Genomic DNA, 24,122 nt, shown 5'->3' with positions numbered 1-24,122 from the left:
AACCTTTTGTTTGTAACTGGGGTGAGTGTGGGGTGTGTGCCGAGCCCTCCTTCCTCCTCTCTTTCTCTATCTCTCTCTCCATCTCTCTCCTCTGAGTTTTAGAGGGACTTCTGGCTCCCGCTAGCCGCTCCCTGCAGGCCCTGATTAATGCTAATTTATGCAGCCTCCTCTTGCACAAAGCAGGGCTGGGAGGGGCCCTCTCCCCTGATTACCAGCAGAGAGAGAGGGAGGAGGTGGGAGAGGGGGTGACGTGGACAGACACCTCATTTAATTTAATACATTGGAGCATGTGGTGGCGTGGTGCGCCAGAGAAGGAGGGAGATAATCAAGAGCCCTGGCCCTTATAAATGTGCGCTGAGATGACACAGAAGAGATTGGATTTGGAAACGAGGAGCAAAGAAGAGCAAAGCCGAGCGAAACGCGATTGATTGATTCCATTCAAGTGATCACACCCGCTGATAAGGAATGAGTTCTTTTTCTTTTTTTAAGTAGGAAAGAAAACCTGATGAGTTTTTAAAAATGTAATACAGTGATTGCGAATTAAGTGATTTCATAGCTCGGCCTATCCCTTGTTCAGTGATGTTCCCTCTTTTTACAGTCACACACTAAATATGCATCATGAATTCCTGTTTCATATAGCAGAATCTGCTTTAAAAAAACTACAAACAGCAGCAATATGGTTGCCAACACATCCAAACATTCCAAACTCAATTCCATAAATAAAAAACTGCTTCTTTAGGTATTTTAGGCCCAGACTTCACAGAGATAGATAATATCTATGTCTCCCAGCGGCTCCAGTTCAGTAATGCAGCTCTGTGAAGTAAAGTGATACCTGGAAACCCCCCTGGTTCCCTGAAGACCTGCTCTGGCCATCCCTGAGCTGGTGCTGGTGCACCTCACGAGGCTCTGCTCTCTCTCTCTTTCTGCTGAAGGTTGAAATGCCGTCCACGCTGTGACGAATGGCAGGAAATCGGGAGGCGGCCATGACTGGCAGATTATGAGATCCCTCTGTCTACATGACTTAGCCTCTTAATCGTTAAACATGATTAAAGCAAACAAACGCAGCATTATTAGATTAGTCAGAAGGACATGGAGTCTTTGGCACTGATTATCTATTCCTTTTTAATGAAATGCTGCTCGGAATTAACATTGCTTTGGCTAATTTGATTTAGCACTGCCCCGAGAAATGCCAGACAGCTCTGATTCAACTGCAGACTGTTTGAGATCCTTGTCAGGAGCTTAAGACCAAACAGCGATGCAAGATCAACGTTTCCAGCATTTTAGAAAGTTCAAGAGGCTGATTGAGTTACAGGCGCTGTATTCTAAATGACAGAATGCTTCGGAGGAGCAAGTCAGAGATAGTAGAGAGAGAGAAACTAGACAAGGGGTAGAGGAAGTAGAGATGGGATATACAGTTGAAGTCGGAAGTTTACATACACTTAGGTTGGGGTCATTAAAACTTGTTTTTCAACCACTCCACAAATGTCTTGTTAAAACCTCTTGGTGACAGGGGGGCAGTATTGAGTAGCTTGGATGAATAAGGTTCCCAGAGTAAACTGCCTGCTATTCTGTCCCAGATGCTAATATATGCATATTATTAGTAGTATTGGATAGAAAACACTGAAGTTTCTAAAACTGTTTGAATGATGTCTGTGAGTATAACAGAACTCATATGGCAGGCGAAAGCTTGTGAAAATTCCAACCAGGAAGTGGGAAATCTGAGGTTTGTCGTTTTTCAACTCTTAGCCATTCCAATATACAGTGTAAATGGGGTCATATTGGCTAAGGCTTCCACTAGATGTCAACAGTCTTTAGAATTTTGTTTGGGGCTTCCACTATGAAGGGGGGCCGAATGAGAGGGGATTGAGCCAGGTGTCTGGCAGAGTGCCACAGGCTCGTGTCGTGCGGTCACGAGAGAGTTAGCTCTCGTTCCATTGCTTTTCTACAGACATAGGAATTCTCCGGTTGGAACATTATTGAAGATTTATGATAAAAACATCCTAAAGATTGATTCTATACGTAGTTTGACATGTTTCTATGACCTGTAATATAACATTTTGAACTTTTTGTCCGACGTTCGGCTGGACCTGCACACGCGTTTGGATTTGTTTACCAAACGTCCTAACAAAAAAAGCTATTTGGACATAAATGATTAACTTTATCGAACAAATCAAACATTTATTGTGGAAATGGGATTCCTGTGAGTGCATTCTGATGAAGATCATCAAAGGTAAGTGAATATTTATAATGCTATTTCTGACTAATGTTGACTACACAATATGGCGGATATCTTTTTGGATGCCTTGTTGTCTGAACGCTGTACTCAGATTTATTGCATGTTTTGCTTTTTCCGTAATCTGACACAATGGTTGCATTAACCTGTCTAGGACTGGGACTGAATAATATAGTGCAATATGACCCTATTTACACTATATTGGAATGGCAAAGAGTTGAAAAACTACAGACCTCAGATTTCCCACTTCCTGGTTGGATTTCTTCTCAGGTTTTTTTCTGCTATATGAGTTCTGTTTCACTCTTAGACATCATTCAAACAGTTTTAGAAACTTCAGTGTTTTCTATCCAAATGTACTAATTATATGCATATTCTAGTTTTTATGGCTGAGTAGCAGGCAGCTTAATTTGAGCACTTTTTTCATCCAACCTACCCAATACTGCCCCCTACCCCAAAGAAGTTAAGGAGAAGTATATCTCTAATTCCATGTATAACACTTGTATTTTCATCAACATTTATGATGAGTATTTCTGTAAATTGACGTGGCTCTCTGCAAAATCAGCGCATGTTTTACAACTACTGAACGTAGTAACGCTGATCCACCTCTACGCAGACGACACCATTCTATATACTTCCGGCCCGTCCTTGGACACTGTGCTATGTAACCTCTAAACGAGCTTCAATGCCATACAACACTCCTTCCGTGGCCTCCAACTGCTCTTAAACGCTAGTAAAACCAAATGCATGCTTTTCAACCGATCGCTGACTGCACCCGCATGCCCGACTAGCATCACCACCCTGGATGGTTCCGACCTTGAATATGTGGACATCTATAAGTACCTAGGTGTCTGGCTAGACTGTAAACTTACCCTAGTAAAACTGACTATCCTACCGATCCTCGACTTCGGCGATGTCATCTACAAAATTGCCTCCAACACTCTACTCAGCAAACTGGATGCAGTTTATCACAGTGCCATCCGTTTTGTCACTAAAGCACCTTATACCACCCACCACTGCGACTTGTATGCTCTTGTCGGCTGGCCCTCGCTACATATTCGTCGCCAGACCCACTGGCTCCAGGTCATCTACAAGTCCATGCTAGGTAAAGCTCCGCCTTATCTTAGTTCACTGGTCACGATGGCAACACCCATCCGTAGCACGCGCTCCAGCAGGTGTATCTCACTGATCATCCCTAAAGCCAACACCTCATTTGGCCGCCTTTTGTTCCAGTACTCTGCTGCCTGTGACTGGAACGAATTGCAAAAATCCCTGAAGTTGGAGACTTTTATCTCCCTCAACAACTTCAAACATCTGCTATCTGAGCAGCTAACCGATCGCTGCAGCTGTACGTAGTCTATTGGTAAATAGCCCACCCATTTTCACATACCTCATCCCCATACTGTTTTTATTTATTTACTTTTCTGCTCTTTTGCACACCAATATCTCTACCTGTACATGACCATCTGATCATTTATTACTCCAGTGTTAATCTGCAAAATTGTAATTATTCGCCTACCTCCTCATGCCTTTTGCACACAATGTATATAGACTATTTTTTTCTACTGTGTTATTGACTTGTTAATTGTTTACTCCATGTGTAACTCTGTGTTGTCTGTTCACACTGCTATGCTTTATCTTGGCCAGGTCGCAGTTGCAAATGAGAACTTGTTCTCAACTAGCCTACCTGGTTAAATAAAGGTGAAATAAATGAAAAAAAATAAAAAAATAAAAACGCGTCAACGTAAAATGAGATTTTTTTAAATATAAATATGCACTTTATTGAAAAACATACATGTATTGTGTAACATGAAGTCCTATGAGTGTCATCTGATAAAGATAATCAAAGGTTAGTGATTCATTTTATCTCTATTTCAGATTTTTGTGACACCTCTCTTTGGCTGGAAAAATGGCTGTGTTTTTCTGTGACTTGGTGGTGATCTAACATAATCGTTTGTGGTGCTTTCGTTGTAAAACCTTTTTAAAATCAGACACTGTGGCTGGATTAACAATAATTTTTTCTTTAAAATGGTGTAAAATACTTGTATGTTTGAGGAATTTTAATTTTGAGATTTATGTTGTTTTGAATTTTGCGCCCTGCACTTTCACTGGCTGTTGGCGAGGTGGGACGCTACCGTCCCACATATACCAGAGAGGTTAACAAACTATAGTTTTGGGAAGTCGGTTAGGACATCTACTTTGCGCATGACACAAGTAATTTTTCCAACAATTGTTTACAGACAGATTATTTCACTTATAATTCACCATATCACAATTCCAGTGGGTTAAACAGTTTGGAAAATTCCAGAAAATTATGTCATGGCTTTAGAATCTTCTGATAGGCGAATTGACATCATTTGAGTCAATTGGAGGTGTACCTGTGGGTGTATTTCAAGGCCTGCCTTCAAACTCTGTGCCTCTTTGCTTGACATCATGGGAAAATCAAAAGAAATCAGCAAAGACCTCAGAATTTTTTTTGTAAACCTCCACAAGTCTGGTTCATCCTATGGAGCAATTTCCAAACACCAGAAGGTACCACGTTCATCTGTACAAACAATAGTACGCAAGTATAAACACCATGTGACCACGCAGCCGTCATACCGCTCAGGAAGGAGACGCGTTCTGTCTCCTAGTGATGAACGTACTTTGGTGCAAAAAGTGCAAATCAATTCCCGGAACAACAGCAAAGGACCTTGTGAAGATGCTGGAGGAAACGGGTACAAAGGTATCTATATCCACAGTAAAACGAGTCCTATATCGACCCAACCTGAAAGGCCACTCAGCAAGGAAGAAGCCACTGCTCCAAAACTGCCATAGAAAAGCCAGACTACGGTTTGCAACTGCACATGGGGACAAAGATCATACTTTTTGGAGAAATGTCCTCTGGTCTGACAAAATAGATGGCATCACGAGGAGGGAAATTATGTGGATATATTGAAGCAACATCTCAAGACATCAGTCAGGAAGTTCAAGCTTGGTAGCAAATGGGTCTTCCAAATAGACAATGACCCCAAGCATACTTCCAAAGTTGTGGCAGAATGGCTTAAGGACAACATTGCCACAGTATTGGAGTGGCCATCACAAAGTCCTGACCTCAATCCTATAGTTAATTTGTGGGCAGAACTGAAAAGGCGTGTGCGAGCAAGGAGGCCTACTAACCTGACTCAGTTACACCAGCTCTGTCAGGGGGAATGGGCCAACATTCACCCAGCTTGTGGAATGCTACCCAAAACATTTGACCCAAGTTAAACAATTTAAAGGCAATGTTACCAAATACTAATTGAGTGTATGTAAACTTCTGACCCACTGGGAATGTGATGAAGGAAATAGACGCTGAAATAAATCATTCTCTCCACTATTATTCTGACATTTCACATTCTTAAAATAAAGTGGTGATCCTAACTGACCTAAGACAGGGGAGTTTTACTAGGATTAAATGTCAGGAATTGTGAAAAACTGAGTTTAAATGTATTTCTTTAAGATATATGTAAACTTCCGACTTCAACTGTAGAATCTAGAGATGGGGTGGAGACATTAGAGATAGGATAGAGAAAGTAGAGATGGGATAGAGAAACTAGAGATGGGGTGGAGAAACTAGAGATAGGGTGGAGAAAGTAGAGATAGGATAAAGAAACTAGAGATGGGATAGAGAAACTAGAGATGGGGTGGAGGAAGTAGAGATGGGATAGAGAAAGTAGAGATAGGGTGGAGAAAGTAGAGATGGGGTGAAGGAAGTAGAGATGGGATAGAGAAACTAGAGATGGGGTGGAGAAAGTAGAGATAGGATAAAGAAACTAGAGATGGGGTGGAGGAAGTAGAGATGGGATAGAGAAACTAGAGATGGGGTGGAGGAAGTAGAGATTTGATAGAGAAAGTAGAGATTGGGTGGAGAAAGTAGAGATGGGGTGGAGAAACTAGAGATGGGGTGGAGGAAGTACAGATGGGGTGGAGGAAGTAGAGATGGGATAGAGAAACTAGAGATGGGGTGGAGGAAGTAGAGATGGGATAGATTTAGTTAAAGTGAGAGAGTTAGTAAACATGAGTTAGTGTACCTGTAGCAGGAAGGATAAAGAAACTGAAACAGCAGGTTATCAGCTCAGCAAATCCAATCCAATGTATGTAATTTGGATGTGTGTGTCTGTTCATGTTGTTGTGTATTTGCGTGTGTGTGCATAATGCTAATCTGCAGTCCAGCAGAAGAGGGGCTCTGAGGTCCTGCTGGTGTGTAATTGGCAGCGGGTGCTGCATTGTTGTTCAGAATAATCCTGTCAGCATAATCCTCCTTTGTGGGGTTCATTAATTGCACTTAACATTGCATTTAATTTAGCTGATTCAGGGCCTGCCTTTGAGCCAGCCTCAGCCCCTCTCCCCACATAAAGCCTCTGTTACTTCAAAGGTTAAAGGGACTGGCCGAAGCGTGTTTTCAGATTTTTTATTTAAATTTACAGTGCTTTTTATCTGTGAGTTTTACAGCAGTATGGTCACATTGTTTCTGTGGTAAAATGAATTGAACAGGCAGGCAGCCTCTCGGTCAGAGCAGCTGCTGCAGACATTTGTGTTTGAGGGATGTAGTGTTTTAATGGCCTGGGTATACACACTTGGCAGATCATTTTCTATTCCACTCCATTCACAATAGAGGAAGTAAAAACACTTTTTACAGAAACCCATTCCCGGCTCTTGCATTCTATTTGGATAAAGCGTGTTTCTACTTGGGTTCCTGCTCCTCCAGTATTCCTCTGTATTGTGGAGAGAGAACCACTCAGGCAGCCGAGTCTAGCCCAGCGTGGGATAGAAACACTGTTCTCTCACGCAGCCCTGCCTCTGAATCACCCTCCTGCACACTACAGCCTTTTTTATTTTCCTGAATGAAACTTTAAGAAATCCATTTATGGCGGCCTTCGCAGCCTTGGCTGTCAGACACACGGCCGCTTAAAACCAGAGGTCAGCCCCAGACTTGTTTAATAGCTACTCAGAGCACCTAAGCGAGTGTGTGTCTGCCCCGACTCGCAATAAATACTCACTGGATGGGCCCATGTTTACCTTTCCCCACCGGGCCCTTTAAAGGGACACCTCTTGCTTTCTGGCCCATCTTCTTCCTCCCCTCTCCCTCCCCAGTGAGCCTCTACCCAGGTCGGATGGAATAGTTGAGGTGGTGGACTGTGAAGCTGTTGCACATGTTTGGGTAATATGAAGTCTTGGGGAAAGAGAAGACTGTTGGTTTATATTGGTCAGTATTTGGTTGTATGTCCTTCCTGTATGGAGGAGCATCAGCAACTCTCCTCTCTGTGGACATGACAGCTGCTGGAGACCCATGAATACATTTATAAATGTACTATTGTCCTGCATGTATTACTGCCCAAGTGGAGAATGATGAGCAGTACTGTGGACTCCTCACCCAGGCGACCCCCAGAGAGAAAGGCAGGGAGAATAAGAAGGAGGGAGACTGGGAGAGATCGAGAGAAAGATTGAGAAGGAGTGAGAGTAGTGAGAGAGACAGATAGAGGGAGAGAAAGGGAGAGGCGGAGAGGGGTCGTCAGAGAGTGACGCAGAGGAATGAGATGTATAGAGACAGAGAGAGGGGGAGACGGAGAGGGCAGTGGGGGAGACAGAGAAGAGTGTGGTGAGACAGACAGAGAGGACTGAGATAGATATAGACAGGCGGGGGGGTAAAGAGCTCTCCCCTCCACCTGTGAGCTGAGGCAGTAAAGGGCCTCTCTCAGGCAGAGCAGCCCCATCACTCTCTGCCAGACGAGGGGCTTGTTCTGTGTAGAGTGCCACCAGGGACCGCTGGGCTGCGGCTATAAACTTAATGAAGTTTGACTGAACTCATCAGCTTCTGAGAGCTAGAATCTCAGAGACTAGGAAACCAGATGCGGGGGGGGGGGGCTGAAATTTTTGTTGGAAGAGGCTCACTAAGAGGTCATTACTGTAGTACAGGAAGTGTCTATGGATGCGGGAGGTGGACAGGGGCGGCACATCTGCTTTGCCCCCCACAACCCACGCATGACCCTGATGGCACACACACATGGGGTGGCAGGTAGACTAGCGTTTAAGAGAGGGTTGGGCCAGTAACCGAAAGGTCACTGGTTTGAATCCCCAACCCGGCTAGGTGATCTGTCTATGTAAATCAACACATTTCAGTGCACCTATCCGGTGTATGTGACAATAAAACATATATATATTTTTTTTTACACACTTGCGATCCAGCTCGGCCCAGATGAGACAGAGATGCAGTTGTTGTCCCTTGCAGGAGAACCTGAAAAATACATTTTAACTAGCCTATGGCTTTTTGTCATTTACATTTCCTCATCTCCTACGTCCTCTCTCACCTCTTTTTGACAAAGGTCAAAGGTAATCGAGGAGAGTCGGTGAGGAAAGTGAATGTGGATTGAAATGCGTTTGTGTGAAATGAGATGGTTCTTCTCCACTCATGCGTCAATAGGCAAATGACGTTTACAGGGGTGGATAAATGTGTAAAGTGATCAAATCAAATGGAGTTAGTTGTGCAATACATTTTATAAATAAAACAATAAGTAGCATATTGTTTCTAAAGCTGATTCAAAGGAAGGTGGTGTGGCAGATTACAAAACTCTTCCGCGGTTGGATACACGAGTATTCTCTGATAAAAGGTGGCTATCGAGGAGTCACACAGACATGCATGAGATTATTGATATGAGTATTCGTCTGGTTTGTTCCTGTGTGTCTGTTTCTCATCTATGCTTTAATTTAGCTCTTTGAGGCATATCCGTCTCTCTTTTTTCTTCTTTTTCCCCCGTCTCTGCCTGGTGGCAGGAGGGAACTTGCCATGCATTTCACGTCCAACTCAGAGTGTGTTGCTATGGTGGTTGCTAGGGATTTAGCCTAGAGTGACGTGAAAAGCCTGAATATTAAAGGTGTCCTTCTGATGCAGTGCTGTTTGAAGCTGTGAGGAATGAGCAATCACTTCTGAGAGACTATTTTGTCTCTCTCTTTGGAATATCAGGATTGATTTTCAAACACACACCAAAGGGTGGACTGGATAAAAAGCACTTTGCCACAGGAAGAAAAAGAGAAACAACACACTGACTGCCTTTTCAGTATGATTGGTTGTTCATTAATTTCCTAATTTCCACATGTCTATGCATCTCTAACATCACGCTGCTCATACTAAACAGTGTGTACCAGCCAGTTGTGTATAAATGACCAAGGACAGCAGATTCTCCACATTCTTGTAAAATAGCAGAGGTCCTAATGTGCTTTCCTCACATCTAATGCACTGAGTCTCTGAAGGCGACGGCCCGTGATTGTGTGCTAGCTGAGAGAATGTCCTTGGTAGTTGGAGGTTAGGATATAATTGAGGATGTAGAAGTGGAGGCTGAGAACCGGGTGGGGTGGGTGGTGGGGGTGCATTGTAAACAGGGTTAAAGGCTCTCAGCATTAGTTAACTGGGCTCCACACTGTAGACGCTAATGTGGTGGCAAACGTCTCCGGCATGGAGAGCAGATCAGGTGTCCCCATCATGATCCCCGCCAGCTTTCATGAACTCAACTTAACCTTTGTCTTTACAATGAAGGAATGCTCACAAAATACATGTTTCCCGGTTGCTCATGGTCTGACTGGAGGGTGGGTTTTCCAGCACCAGGCAGTACTCTCTGTCTCTGTTTAACTGTCGTCTTTCTCAGCCATCAACGGGCTGTCCAAACCACTCTGTCTGTCTGTCTGTCTGTCTGTCTGTCTGTCTGTCTGTCTGTCTGTCTGTCTGTCTGTCTGTCTGTCTGTCTGTCTGTCTGTCTGTCTGTCTGCCTGCCTGCCTGCCTGCTGCCTGCCTGTCTGCCTGCCTGTCTGCCTGTCTGTCTGCCTGTCTGTCTGTCTGTCTGTCTGTCTGCCTGTCTGCCTACCTGCCCTCTCTCTCTCTCTCTCTCTCTCTCTGTCTCTCTTTCTATCTCTCTGTCTCTCTGTCTGTCGGCGTAGATCGCACACAGAAACAGAGAGCTAAAGGGATGAGCCAGGTTTTCGGTGGGATTCTGTGGAAACGATTCCTATATCAATGCTACTTTCTAATTGAGGAATAAGCAGCAGTCACCTCATCAGGCTTTCCAAGAGGGAGACAGGTGGAGGCAGCCATGATGCTTTTCAACAGAGAAAGAAGGGGAGAAACGCCCGCGAGGGTCCTGTTCTGGGTGGATTTGTGGATATCTCTCTGTCTCTCTGTCTGTCCCTCTTTCTGTCTGTCTATCTCTCTGTCTCTCTGTCTGTCTGTCATGTACTGCTGAGTTTCTGTCAGTCCTGATATGGTAGGACTGGTGTTGTGCCGTATTGCTTAATAATGAGGGGGTGTGGAATATGGTCAATATACCACGGCTAACGCAACGCGGAGTGCCTGGATACAGCCCTTAGCCGTGGTATATTGACCATATACCACAAAACCCAGAGGTGCCTTATTGCTATTATAAACTGGTTACCAATGTAATTAGAGCAGTAAAAGTAATTTGTCGTCATCCCTGTGGTATACGGTCTGATATACTACGACTTTCAGCATTCAGGGATTGAACAACCCAAGTCACAACAACCATATTCTGATTATTATTTTCCAGGGGAGTACTACTGACCCGACAGGATCCAGTCCAGTCCCACATCCTACAGAACAGAGGGGCAGAGAACTGCTGAAGACTGAGGTAGTCACACCCATCAAGTCAATAGCTACTGTCATGTAGCAATAATCACCCATTTTTTATTTCCCAGTGTCCCCCAAACACGACCAAAATGCAATGTACACAATGAAGTAATCTAGTCTTTCCATTGTACTGATGTTGTCAAATAATTTGTTGATTGGAAACCAGACCCTTAACTATTGATGAATTACTAGTAATGTTATTGCAGTGCGTGCCATGGTGTCTCTGGGATTGTGTATGTGTTTGAGTATGTGTCTCTGGGATTGTGTGTGTGTTTGAGTATGTGTCTCTGGGATTGTGTGTGTGTTTGAGTATGTGTCTCTGGGATTGTGTGTGTGTGTTGAGTATGTGTCTCTGGGATTGTGTGTGTGTTTGAGTATGTGTCTCTGGGATTGTGTGTGAGCTTGAGTATGTGTCTCTAGGATTGTGTGTGTGTTTGAGTATGTGTCTCTGGGATTGTGTGTGTGCTTGAGTATGTGTCTCTAGAATTGTGTGTGTGTGTTTGAGTATGTGTCTCTGGGATTGTGTGTGTGTTTGAGTATGTGTCTCTGGGATTGTGTGTGTGTTTGAGTATGTGTCTCTGGGATTGTGTGTTTGAGTATGTGTCTCTGGGATTGTGTGTGTGTTTGAGTATGTGTCTCTGGGATTGTGTGTGTGTTTGAGTATGTGTCTCTGGGATTGTGTGTGTATTTGTGTATGTGTCTCTGGGATTGTGTGTGTGTTTGAGTATGTGTCTCTGGGATTGTGTGTGTGTTTGAGTATGTGTCTCTGGGATTGTGTGTGTGTTTGAGTATGTGTCTCTGGGATTGTGTGTGTGTTTGAGTATGTGTCTCTGGGATTGTGTGTGTTTGAGTATGTGTCTCTGGGATTGTGTGTGTGTTTGAGTATGTGTCTCTGGGATTGTGTGTGTGTTTGAGTATGTGTCTCTAGGATTGTGTGTGTGTTTGAGTATGTGTCTCTGGGATTGTGTGTGTGTTTGAGTATGTGTGTTTGATTATGTGTCTCTGGGATTGTGTGTGTGTTTGAGTATGTGTCTCTAGGATTGTGTGTGTGTTTGAGAATGTGTCTCTGGGATTGTGTGTGTGTTTGAGTATGTGTCTCTGGGATTGTGTGTGTGTTTGAGTATTTGTCTCTGGGATTGTGTGTGTGTTTGAGTATGTGTCTCTGGGATTGTGTGTGTGTTTGAGTATGTGTCTCTAGGATTGTGTGTGTGTAGCTGTGTGTGACTGCATGGGGTCCAGGCTTATTTAGCAGGCAGATCAATAGCAGGCTAAATGGTAATGACCAGTCCCCAACTCAGAGCTCAAGGCCTGGGGAGAGAAGGACCTGCCCTACCCTGTCTGTCGCCCTCTACCTTCCTCCATCCCACCCTCCCCTCCCAGTCTGCAGCCACAGCAGCCGTCACACAACCTCAGGCAGCCTAGTTAGCCCTGGATAAAAGAGCTAGAACCCGCGATCAATAGTGTTAGTCTTGTCTGTCTAATTGCTCATTGGTTGACATTGGCGCCAGGCTATATGTAAGTGCATGTTCTCTAGTGATCGTCTGGCATTTGCCTCTGTCCCACCTCACGCCTAGTGTTGGGTTCACACTCTGCCCCTCTCTCCTCTCCTCTGTTCACCCACGTTCGGGATGGGAAAACCTGACCCGTTGGGCTGGCTGCACCCCAGTTATTATGTCGGGACGCAACCATCCAGAGGCTCCGGTGAGATGTGCTGCTCTCCTACCAGGCCCGCGACTCCCAGTCTGCTCAGGTAAATATCCAGCTAGGATTAATGACCAGCACCAAGAGTAGCCAGTCATTTGCAGCGCCAGCTATTCCAATCAGTGGCAGGAAATCAGATGGGCTCATTTTGGCATTCTGAACAGTTTATTATGTGATCCTACGCAGATGTATATGACCAGGAAGCCGGCTGTGGGGAGGGCACTATTGATTGGATTCATTGTGAATTACGTGAATAGATAAATGCGTGAGAGTGCATATATATAACGTTATTACTCATTCAGGTCCAAATGGAAAATATTAAAGATTTCTGCTTGAATAAATATGAAATATGTCTCTATCAGCACCGTCTAACTAGGGCATCCGCAGCGTTGGTTATTTGACATGATAATTAGGAAAGCATGTTTCTCTTTCCCTCTGATGTGATGATAGTGCTCCTCTGTCTGGGATTTAAATGCGCTATTGATCAGTGTGAGGCTCGGGAGCTCAAATCAAAACGGTGCTACAGCCCCGCGCACTTGCATACATTTCTACCTTTTGTTTTTACTTCTTGTTAAAACAGAGATTTAAACTTCACCCCCCCCCCCAAAAAAAATATACTGTTATCTGTTATCCGCTTAACATACGAAGCGCATTTGCCTTCCTACTCTCGGTTTTTCGCCAGTTGTAGTGTGCTAATGTCATGATTTAAATGAAGTATTGATCAGTTTAGGAGGGAGAATAGAGAGAGGGAGCGATTGTGAGGGAAAGAAAGCAAGAGCAGGGTTATCGGCGTGGATCGCACACAGAAACAGAGAGCTAAAGGGATGAGCCAGGTTTTCGGTGGGATTCTGTGGAAACGATTCCTATATCAATGCTACTTTCTAATTGAGGAATAAGCAGCAGTCACCTCATCAGGCTTTCCAAGAGGGAGACAGGTGGAGGCAGCCATGATGCTTTTCAACAGAGAAAGAAGGGGAGAAACGCCCGCGAGGGTCCTGTTCTGGGTGGATTTGTGGATTATCTCTCAGCCTGTATGCAGATGTTTGATTAATGGGTCGTCCTGGGACTCGTCTGGGACTCCATCTTGTCTGTTTTCCTTTCCTCCTCCTCCTCTCGCTGCTGCTGCTGTTGTGATGAGCTACCACCATCACACACACAGAAACAAGACTATGTCTCTGTCTCTGACCAACTGGACCAGTACCTGCATGGGTCTTTCCTTTCCCTCCTCTCTCTTGTTCTATCCCACTCTCCCTACTTTCCTCCTCCCTCCCTCCCTTCTCCCTCTCTCTCTCTCATATGATTTAGCAGGAGACTGTGTTGTGTTAATTAGAGGTAGTTTATTAGAGTTAGTGCTGTGTTGGCGTGCCGGGCCAGCCCACTGGCCAGCCTTCTGCAGGTGTCAGACCGGGATCAGTGGGATCCCTCACTGGTCCTGTACTTTGTTTGGTTACATGTTGATGGTAAAAACACCAGACACAAAAAAAGGTGATAAAAGGGTTATTCGGCTGTCGCCATAGGAAAAGACTTTTTTGGGTAGAACCCTCTGTGGAAAATATACTCTTTTGGAACCAAAAAGGGTTCTTCAAAGGGTTCTCCTATGGGGACAGCCAAAAAAAACATATTAGGTTGTAGATAGAAAACAAGGTGCTAAGACTATGGTTTCTCAGGAATCCTGTCCTGTGATTATTACAATGATTTAAAATGTTGTTTTTAGTTGTTCTGCTGTTCTAAGTTGTTTTACATTCTATGATCAATTCTACTGTTGCTCGTATTATAATGATTATTTCCTTTTTCTTCGTTTAAGGACACTTCAGCAGTTGGTTGTCAATGCATTAACTGCATATGAGTAACATTGTAGTATTTATATGTAAACACACATGCAGTCTGTTATCGTGTGTGTTGACACTCACTAACGCAAAACTCTGCTTCTACGGGATTATACCGTTGAAATTGAAAAGGTATTTGATTAGTTAAGATCAGACTAGATTAGGTCCATGGTGATTATTCCACACTTTATTGACCCATCATTGACCCATTGTTATTGTTCAGAATAAGAACTGGACAATCTCTCACCAGCAGTACTCGTTTTGGGTTTGAACAATGCATAAATGGAAGCCATTTCAATACGGCAGGGTGTATTTGTCAGATTTTTTGCGCTTCTTTAATTCATCCAGACGCTTTCTTACTCCGAGGCAAGCGAATCTCAGGGCTGGTGTTGGGAGAGCAGTCCTGGGACTCAGGGTGTCTGGACTTGGGCAGCTGGTGGGTCTGATCTGGGATCCATGATGTAGCCCTGTCTCAGATAGACAAGCAGGCAGGCAGAGCCAAGACGAAAGGAGAGGCTCTTTGTACTGGATTGATTTTCTCCTCCTCTGCCGCCCTGCCTTCTTCTGTGGTTCGATAGCTGGATGTCCATGGGCAGAGGATCTCTCAGCTGCAGACGGAGCTACAGGAGAGCCAACTGGAGCTCCAGAGAGGACACAGCCGAAGAGAGCAGCAGCAGAGGGACCTGCAGACCCAGCAGGCAGAGGAGCTCCACACTCAGGTAGAGAACTCACCGCCAGTCTCAGGCTTCTCAGGCCTCCTCTCCCTGTTAGCTCTTGTTCAGCCTTGATGCTTTGTGTCTACAGTTCTTTGAACGTGTGTGTTCAGTGTCTGTTCACTAGTGCACGGTCAAGAACCAACCAATTTACCCCCAGGAATCTAATCCAAATGTGCTTGAAAAATGTAGACTAACTCATCATACAGGTCGTGTCCACATTTGTGTCTTTATCATTTAAATGTGTTTTGTATAGAAAGCATCATAAGCATATGTTGCTGAATGAAAAGTAGCTGGGTATTCATATTGATGGATTGTATTTAGCTAAACTGTGAAAGTGCGTCATCTTATAGAGGAGCTTATCTGTTGACCATAAAATAACTCATCCTTTAGAAACTTGAAGATTTCTCACTTTCTAGCCAAACTATATAGTCAGGGTACGTAGGCCTAGGTTAAATCTGCACAATGATCCAATAGCAGCATAATGGGCGATAATCCTCCACGTTGATGGATGCACAACATCCTGTCCTATGGACCAAAGTGCCATAGCGGGACAGCCCTGTATTGGTTCCATTAGTACAGTTGTGCTTTCTGATGCTGGGTCGTGGCTTGGGAACATGTGCTGAGCAGCTGGCCCTGTCTGTGTCTGTGTCTGCCTATGGTCCAGACCACCTCTCTCCTGTCTAACTGGCAGAGGCCAGGAAACATGATTCAGAGCAGGATGACTATGTTGTTTACTACAGAGAACTGGGGGGGCAGGCAGACAGACAGACAGACAGACAGACAGACAGACAGACAGACAGACAGACAGACAGACAATAAGGCAGACCAGACAGACATGTTGAAAAATAGACATCCATAAATATACAGTAGTTTATACAGTAGTTAGATACTTTTTTTGGCCCTTTTTCTCCCCAATTTTGTGATATCCAATTGGTAGTTACAGTCTTGTCCCATCGCTGCAACACCCGTACGTACTCGGAAGAGGCGAAGGTCAAGAGCCGTGCGTCCTCCGAAACACAACAGAGCCAAGCCGCACTGCTTCTCCTGGATAAAACTGCAAACCAATCAGATTCAGAGCTAATGCTGTCTGTCAGCGCCAGTGTCACCTGTCGCTAGGTCTCTAGGCAGACTCTCTGCCTTGAGCTGGAGGGATCCACAGCAGCTATCTGCTCTACATGCCTGATGAAAGATCTCATTCTCACTTGTCACTCTATCAATGACTGCACCATTCCCTGAGCTCTCTGCCTTTATCTCCCCCTTCTATCTATATTTAATGAAAGGAACGAGTCAGTTTATTTTCCTTCATAGCATAATTATATTCTGCAGCCTCCTGTAACTGTACAGTCATGGCTGATGGTTACATCAGATATGTCCAATTAATGGATGCTGTGTATTAAGATCCAAGTGCTCTGGACACCAATTGGGCATAATGCTAAAGTTACCACCAGCCTATTTCCTCTATGTGCTATCAGTGTCCATTAATGATGAACTAATCAACTGTCTTGTCCTATCCTGTCCTAACTCCCTATGTGTTTCATTCCAGCCCCTCCATAGTCATTATCACTGCTGTGTCACCCACCTTTAATTTAAAGGCCATTTTTTACTCTCTATAATGACGTGTCACTGTCCTTTCTCTTTAGATTGAGTAGATTTGAATGCGGTGACTCTGGTCCCTGTCTATATTAGTCATACAAGCTTCTGCCTAACCTGAAAGAAGTTCACTCATAGGCGGCGCTCGAGTTAAGTTTGGGGAAACACATTTTGACCATAAAAATGCAAACAGATCAATAAAAATGACGTTGTCTGATCCATATAATAGGCCTAAGAGAAGGGGAGACGCAAATACAATATGACGTCCATCTCAACTGAGGGAGGGAATAACAAACTTTCAGGTGGCACCGAGCCAGCAATGATAAAGAGTGAATATGCACACTCACCATGGGGATATGGTCGATGTTCTGCGCTGGTGCCAATGAGTTCACTCATTGACAATATAAGGGCACAGGGCGAGGCCCAGATGCAGACACGGGGAGGCAGATGGTTTGAGTCTATAATATTTATTAATATCCAAGTGGCAGGCAAGAGAATGGAGTCCAGGAGGTACAGAGTGGCAGGCAGGCTCGAGGTCAGAGCAGGCAGGCGGGTCAAGGCAGGCAAGGGTCAAAACCGGGAGGACTGGCAAAAACAGAGAAACGGAACAAGCAGGACCGCATAGTAATGCCCTGGTTGACTTGACAAAACCACACGGACTGCACAGACAGACAGAAAACACAGGTATAAATACCCAGGGGATAATGGAGGGGGTGGAGACAAGCACAAGGACAGGTGAAACAGATCAGGGTGTGACAGACAATTTGGATAACTAAAAGACAGATTAGAGTGTTTTCATTGTCTTCTCTTTACAGCAATAGCCATTTGCTTTCCAAACTATGTTTTCCCGCAATTGAATTTTGAAATATTGCAATATGCCTGGCTGGGCTTCTCTACTTTTCAATGACAGTCTCAACTCAACAGTCATCTATTTGGAATTGAACGCTCGTTGTCCAAATTGCGGGCACTTCCGACTGTATGAAATGCGATTTAAAGAATCGAATGATCCCCTGTGGTCAAATTGCGCTTTCTGGTGTAGTAGCCTATTTATTTCTGTGTAGACAGGAGTAGGTTAATTAGGCTATATAATGACACTAACAATTTACTTTCGCCACGTATGATTTCACTCTTGCAGTTTCTACAGAAGCTTTGGTAACAGCTGTGTTACTGTAAGAAATAATGAAATGCTGTATTGAATAGAAATTGAATAGTGTGGATATATATTTACCGTATTCCAGTGTTTGTTCAGAGACAAGGAGACCTCGTTTACGCTGCAGTACTGTGGTATTCCTCCCTCTCTGACATCATGTCTCTTTTGTCTCCCTAGCTGGCTAAGGTCAAAGGGCGTCTTGTGCAGGTGGAGGGAGAAAATGAGGCGCTCATGGGATATAAGCGGGAGCAGGGAGCCGAGGTCAGACTGGGTGCCTGTCGTGGTTCACAGTGACTGGAGTCCACCACTAACACAATACACACACTCTAGTGGAAACACTTTCATAACCCAAAGTCCATCATCAGCAACACGCTGATTCACACCCGGATTCATATTGTCCCCCGTAACAAACATCTCCCCACAGACTTGGAGACCTCCATATACTATGTCCATCTCTGTTGACAATGGAGACCTTGATGCTCACATTCACATTACTGTATACTCTGGAGTCTCTGCCTGTTACAATGTCTCTGTAAGATGTTGTTTATTACCATCGAGAGCCTGCTCATATCCATGCCTACATAATGTGTGTGTGTGTGTGTGTGTGTGTGTGTGTGTGTGTGTGTGTGTGTGTGTGTGTGTGTGTGTGTGTGTGTGTGTGTGTGTGTGTGTGTGTGTGTGTGTGTGTGTGTGTGTGTGTGTGTGTGTGTGTGTGTGTGTGTGTGTGTGTGTGTACATGCGATTGTGTCTTTCCATGGTCTCTTCCTCTCAGAGACCCAGTCCTTCTCCATTAACCTGGGCAGACAGGCAGACAGAGATCCCCACTCAGGAAACTGTGCTCTCCCCTGGGACTAGGGGAATATGGATGAGTTAAACATAGACATGGCTCAGGGGCTGGGTGGATATGGGCTCTGTTAGTGCTGGGAATTTGGATGTATAATGAGAGGGAAATGAGAGCCACTCTTACCTGATTGCCATGGATTCCCCTCCAGTATTAGTAAGGGGTCACAATGAGACAGGCCAGCCTACTGTCCCACTGGGAGAAGATGGAGCTGTGACCTAATGTTGCATTAACCTTACAGTAATGTGTGTGTGTGTGTGTGTGTGTGTGTGTGTGTGTGTGTGTGTGTGTGTGTGTGTGTGTGTGTGTGTGTGTGTGTGTGTGTGCGCACAGACCCTGCAGGTGGAAAGGCTGGCAGCGGTGGTGTGTTCTCTGCAGAGCTCTGCCAGGGTCAGAGAGGACACAGAGAGTGCCCAGGCCGAGCAGAGGTGTGTGGACCTGAAGGGGGAGCTGACAGAGACCCCTCCCCAGAGACCAAGGGAAGCCTGGGTGAGACCACCATGCTATGAACCACCATCAACCCAGCTGTACAGATAGAAACATACAGACACACAGGCACTACTACTCTATAATGTCATGTTGACCTGACTGTTATGCTCAGTGAGTCTACTTCAGTTCTTTTCTTACCATCTCACCCACAGTGAGATACTTTATGTCAGTGCTTATTGGGTATAATGGATTACTCCATTGTAAGGGCAGCTACGCTCATGTTGAAGAAGCTGGAATTGTGTTTGCCGTGGCTCAGAACCTTGTTCAAAAGCCTCCCGCTGATCCAGCCTCTCCATGTGAGGTGGTGGAAGTCCGGCACATTTCCTCTAGTGCTCAGCATACGGCCAGAGCCTTTATCTGAACACAATTAGTCATTTTCCCGGGCCTCTGCACTCTGCAGGCTCTCCTACTGTAATTTCTCTGCATTTCCCTGTAACCTTTAGTAGTGGGGTTTGAGTCCACTGTGAGCCCCAGCTCCTCTGCCCAGGCATCCATTACAGCTCTCCAGGACAGCAGCATTAATCCACCTGATGCCATGCCAGCCGTGATCCTCACATGGAAATGAAGCTGCCTCACTGCTGCTGTATTACAATTCACAGGAGGCTATGGAAGTCTGTCTGTCCGTCCGTCCGTCCGCCCGCCCGCCCGTGTTATTTGTCTGCTTTCTCTCCATGTCACCTTTGTTGATTTTGTCTCTCTTGTCTCCGGCTCTGTGCTCTCTGCTTTAATGACACATATATCCTATCTTCAGTCACTGCTTAATCCCAGCAGTGCAGAAGACTGCTCCAGACATGAGAGAAGTAAAGGAAGGGAGAGAAAGAGAGAGAGACGCCTCAATGAGACGATCCACGGGGAGAAAGAGGGGTCCAGCACATGTATGTGGAAGTGTACATGCCCACAACCCTGTCTCAGACAGAACATTATTTTTAAAACTCCATCCACTGCTTTTGTTCATCATCCTCATTTGCTATGATGGACTTTGTGTACAGCCAGAGAACCATGTCCAGGTTCACACCAACAGTCCCTCAGACTATGCAGTGGGTTTCAGAATGGACTTTTTCCATGTTAGGATTAATCACTTTAATCAATGCCCTCTCTCCTCTCCTCTCACCTCTAGCTCCTTTATGAGCTCAAACTGCATGTTTTTGACCTCCTTTCTTTTCATCCCTCTCCCCCTCCCTCGCTTCCTCCCTCTCTCCAGGCTGAGGAGCAGACCCAGAAGTTCCAGGCCACGGTGTCCAGTCTGAAGAGCCAGCATGGCTGTGTTAGTCAGCAGGTACAGAGCCCATGTGACAGACCCAATCCTAACCCTTTCCCCTTTGATTCCTCACATCCTACCCATACCCCATCCCTACCACACCCTGCTGTTACCATCCCTACCACACCCTGCTGTTACCATACCCCATCCCTACCACACCCTGCTGTTACCATACCCCATCCCTACCACACCCTGCTGTTACCACACCCTGCTGTTACCATCCCTAATCCCTACCACATGCTGCTGTTAAAATACCTAATCACTACCACATGCTGCTGTTACCATCCCTATCACACCCTGCTGTTACCATCCCTAATCCATACCACATGCTGCTGTTACCATCCCTACCACACCCTGCTGTTACCATCCCTACCACATGCTGCTGTTAAAATACCTAATCACTACCACATGCTGCTGTTACCAACCCTATCACACCCTGCTGTTACCATCCCTAATCCCTACCACATGCTGCTGTTACCATCCCTATCACACCCTACTGTTACCATACCCCATCCCTACCACACCCTGATGTTACCATACCCCATCCCTACCACACCCTGCTGTTACCATACCTCATCCCTACCACACCCTGCTGTTACCATCCCTATCACACCCTGCTGTTACCATACCCCATCCCTACCACACCCTGATGTTACCATACCCCATCCCTACCACACCCTGCTGTTACCATCCCTAATCACTACCACATGCTGCTGTTACCATCCCTATCACACCCTGCTGTTACCATCCCTAATCCCTACCACATGCTGCTGTTACCATCCCTACCACACACTGCTGTTACCATCCATATCACACCCTGCTGTTAAAATACCTAATCCCTACCACACCCTGCTGTTGCCATCCCTACGACACACCTACTGTTACCATCCATATCACACCCTGCTGTTAAGATACCTAATCCCTACCACACCCTGCTGTTACCATCCCTACGACACCCTACTGTTAAAATACCTAATCCCTACCACACCCTGCTGTTACCATCCCTACCACACCCTGCTGTTAAAATACCTAATCCCTACCACCTGCTGCTGTTACCATCCCTACCACACCCTACTGTTAAAATACCTAATCCCTTCCACATGCTGCTGTTACCATCCCTACCACACCCTACTGTTAAAATACCTAATCCCTACCACATGCTGCTGTTACCATCCCTACCACTCACTGCTGTTAAAATACCTAATCCCTACCACACCCTGCTGTTACTATCCCTACCACACTCTGCTGTTAAAATACCTAATCCCTACCACATGCTGCTGTTACCATCCCTACCACATGCTGCTGTTACCATCCCTACCACTCCCTGCTGTTGAAATACCTAATCCCTACCACACCCTGCTGTTACCATCCCTACCACACCCTGCTGTTACCATCCCTACCACACCCTGCTGTTGAAATACCTAATCCCTACCACATGCTGCTGTTACCATCCCTACCACATGCTGCTGTTACCATCCCTAACACACCCTGCTGTTACCATCCCTACCACATGCTGCTGTTACCATCCCTACCACATGCTGCTGTTACCATCCCTAACACACCCTGCTGTTACCATCCCTACCACATGCTGCTGTTACCATCCCTACCACACCCTACTGTTAAAATACCTAATCCCTACCACATGCTGCTGTTACCATCCCTACCACACCCTGCTGTTGAAATACCTAATCCCTACCACACCCTGCTGTTACCATCCCTACCACACCCAGCTGTTGAAATACCTCATCCCTACCACATGCTGCTGTTACCATCCCTACCACTCCCTGCTGTTGAAATACCTAATCCCTACCACCTGCTGCTGTTACCATCCCTACCACTCCCTGCTGTTGAAATACCTAATCCCTACCACACCCTGCTGTTACCATCCCTACCACACCCTGCTGTTACCATCCCTACCACACCCTGCTGTTACCATCCCTACCACTCCCTGCTGTTGAAATACCTAATCCCTACCATACCCTGCTGTTACCATCCCTACCACACCCTGCTGTTACCATCCCTACCACACCCTGCTGTTAAAATACCTAATCCCTACCACATGCTGCTGTTACCATCCCTACCACACCCTGCTGTTACCATCCCTATCACACCCTGCTGTTAAAATACCTAATCCCTACCACATGCTGCTGTTACCATCCCTACCACACCCTGCTGTTACCATCCCTATCACACCCTGCTGTTACCATCCCTATCACACCCTGCTGTTAAAATACCTAATCCCTACCACCTGCTGCTGTTACCATCCCTACCACTCCCTGCTGTTGAAATACCTAATCCCTACCACACCCTGCTGTTACCATCCCTACCACACCCTGCTGTTACCATCCCTACCACACCCTGCTGTTACCATCCCTACCACTCCCTGCTGTTGAAATACCTAATCCCTACCATACCCTGCTGTTGCCATCCCTACCACACCCTGCTGTTACCATCCCTACCACACCCTGCTGTTAAAATACCTAATCCCTACCACATGCTGCTGTTACAATCCCTACCACACCCTGCTGTTACCATCCCTATCACACCCTGCTGTTAAAATACCTAATCCCTACCACATGCTGCTGTTACCATCCCTACCACACCCTGCTGTTACCATCCCTATCACACCCTGCTGTTAAAATACCTAATCCCTACCACATGTTGCTGTTACCATCCCTACCACTCCCTGCTGTTGAAATACCTAATCCCTACCACACCCTGCTGTTACCATCCCTACCACACCCTGCTGTTACCATCCCTACCACACCCTGCTGTTAAAATACCTAATCCCTACCACCTGCTGCTGTTACCATCCCTACCACATCCTACTGTTAAAATACCTAATCCCTACCACATGCTGCTGTTACCATCCCTACCACTCACTGCTGTTAAAATACCTAATCCCTACCACACCCTGCTGCTACTATCCCTACCACACCCTGCTGTTAAAATACCTAATCCCTACCACATGCTGCTGTTACCATCCCTACCACTCCCTGCTGTTGAAATACCTAATCCCTACCATACCCTGCTGTTGCCATCCCTACCACACCCTGCTGTTAAAATACCTAATCCCTACCACATGCTGCTGTTACCATCCCTACCACTCCCTGCTGTTGAAATACCTAATCCCTACCATACCCTGCTGTTGCCATCCCTACCACACCCTGCTGTTACCATCCCTACCACACCCTGCTGTTACCATCCCTACCACACCCTGCTGTTACCATCCCTACCACACCCTGCTGTTACCATCCCTACCACTCCCTGCTGTTGAAATACCTAATCCCTACCATACCCTGCTGTTACCATCCCTACCACACCCTGCTGTTACCATCCCTACCACACCCTGCTGTTACCATCCCTACCACACCCTGCTGTTAAAATACCTAATCCCTACCACATGGTGCTGTTACCATCCCTACCACTCCCTGCTGTTGAAATACCTAATCCCTACCATACCCTGCTGTTACCATCCCTACCACACCCTGCTGCTACTATCCCTACCACACCCTGCTGTTAAAATACCTAATCCCTACCACATGCTGCTGTTACCATCCCTACCACTCCCTGCTGTTGAAATACCTAATCCCTACCATACCCTGCTGTTGCCATCCCTACCACACCCTGCTGTTACCATCCCTACCACACCCTGCTGTTACCATCCC

At 45.8% G+C, this 24,122-nt stretch overlaps 1 long non-coding RNA gene across 2 annotated transcripts in view; it reads left to right on the top strand.

Annotated features, from left to right (window-relative positions):
• LOC135548865 (uncharacterized) overlaps positions 1-18,243 on the top strand; it is a 118,438-nt gene extending 100,195 nt beyond the window's left edge. For both annotated transcript variants that reach the window (XR_010456900.1, XR_010456899.1), the window contains 4 exons: positions 10,804-10,884; positions 12,550-12,633; positions 14,989-15,129; positions 18,044-18,243. This is a non-coding gene — a long non-coding RNA (uncharacterized LOC135548865). The remainder of the gene's footprint in view (positions 1-10,803; positions 10,885-12,549; positions 12,634-14,988; positions 15,130-18,043) is intronic.
• The last annotated feature ends 5,879 nt before the right edge of the window (positions 18,244-24,122 follow it).

Source organism: Oncorhynchus masou, chromosome 1, assembly GCF_036934945.1.
Source record: "Oncorhynchus masou masou isolate Uvic2021 chromosome 1, UVic_Omas_1.1, whole genome shotgun sequence".
NCBI classification, from domain to species: domain Eukaryota; kingdom Metazoa; phylum Chordata; class Actinopteri; order Salmoniformes; family Salmonidae; genus Oncorhynchus; species Oncorhynchus masou.
Note: the sequence above shows the minus strand (reverse complement) of the source record. Positions and strands in the feature narration are given on the sequence as shown.